Source organism: Mus caroli, unplaced genomic scaffold (assembly GCF_978045245.1).
Source record: "Mus caroli unplaced genomic scaffold, Mus_caroli_1 scaffold_12, whole genome shotgun sequence".
Taxonomy (NCBI): Eukaryota; Metazoa; Chordata; class Mammalia; order Rodentia; family Muridae; genus Mus; species Mus caroli.
In genome coordinates, this window is record NW_028227267.1 from 104,855,410 (window position 1) to 104,857,099 (window position 1,690).

Genomic DNA, 1,690 nt, shown 5'->3' on the forward strand with positions numbered 1-1,690 from the left:
CATATATATCATAGCATCCTTGGTGAGGGCCAAGGAAAATTTAAATGAGTTTTTTTTTCTTTTCACTGTGTTTCAGGTCAAACAGTTAGAGTGTTTGGTTATGAGAATATGTACCGAAGGTATGATCATTTCTCAAATATTTATTTTCTTCATTTTCTTCACTAGTAAATTACTACAGCTTTAATGATATTGCCATCCAAAATAATTTAAACTTCATGGCTTGTGACTGTACTTTTTGTCCTACATCATCAAAACAGTGAGCAACGTGGCAAATTCTATGAAAAATTATGGTATTTCCTTCAAGGAAAACTAAGGTTGAGAGATCAAGTTTTCTCCAATATTCTTCACCATGCATTGTTTTTCATAAAATTCTCTAATTTTCTATATACATGGTAATGTGTAACTATTTCCATACATTCTGCCTCTTTGGAATTCTTCATCATCTAACAAGTTATTGAAAATATACTGGTTAGAGGCTGGTGACATCACAATGACCATGCTCCTGGCCTTCACCTGTAATGATCTGTTCTGCTTCTACAACATTAACTTGGATCCACTTACAGAAACTTATGGGATTCCTTTTTCCTTACAGTACCTTGCACACTGGCCAGAGTATTTCATCGTTGCTGAGGCACCTGGCAGAGAACGTATTGGTTATATTATGGGCAATGCAGAAGGCTCGGCAGTTAGGGAAGAGTGGCATGGACATGTCATGGCTCTCTCTGTCGCCCCTAAATTCGGCTGTCTTGGCTTGACTGCTAAACTTATGGAGTTACTAGAGGAAATTTCAGAAAGAAAAGGTGGATTTTTGTTGATCTCTTCATAAGAGTATCCAATCAAGTTGCCCTCAACATATACTAGCAGTTGGGTTACAGTGTCTACAGGAGAGTCAAAGAGTACTACTCAGCCAGTAACGGGAAGCCCGATGAGGATGCCTATGTTATGAGGAAAACACTTTCCAGGAACACTGAGAAGAAATTCATCATACCATTACCTCATCCAGTGAGGCCTGAGGACATTAAATAATTGTAGGCAGTGGTCCTTAGGCAGGTGTTCCAGGAAGTTTGTGGACACACTATTTACATTTGATGATCTTGGAGCTCTATTAGGAGGAAAGTAAGCATTTAAGTCTTAAAGACTTCAAAACATGCAGAATATGAAGTTCAAGTCTCATTCTTCCAATGAGCAATAGCATACATGTTCAAACTGTTTGCATAGTAAAAGTCAGTCAAGGCAGCTAAGTCAGAAGGACACATTCCACTATCATGGTAGACAGTACATGTCAAGGAAAGACCCCTCCACCTCCTCCTACATCCTATGCCTGAGAACCACTGCTGCATATACATATATACATGCATACATAATATATATGTATATATATATGTATATATATATAATTTGTATTGATCTATTAATTGAAGCTTTAAAGGCATATATGAAATGTATAAATCTGAGATGTATAGTAAAACATTGTTGACTATGAAAAAAGAAAATGTACTCACCTAAATATCATTATAATAATCATTTTAAATTGTATATTCAACTCATTCCTTGAGATCTCATTACAAATTAAAAGTTTGTGGGCCTCACTTTATGTACAATAAGCAGGAAACTGTAAGATGGAGCCAATCAATTCATTTTAATAATTATTTTATGTGCTGTGATCCCTATTTAAAGATTAGAGCATTGT

General features: G+C 35.9%; 1 pseudogene; it reads left to right on the plus strand.

Moving 5' to 3' along the window:
- The first annotated feature begins 490 nt into the window (after positions 1-490).
- LOC110309883 (N-alpha-acetyltransferase 20 pseudogene) lies at positions 491-1,026 on the plus strand (annotated as a pseudogene).
- Positions 1,027-1,690: the final 664 nt, after the last annotated feature.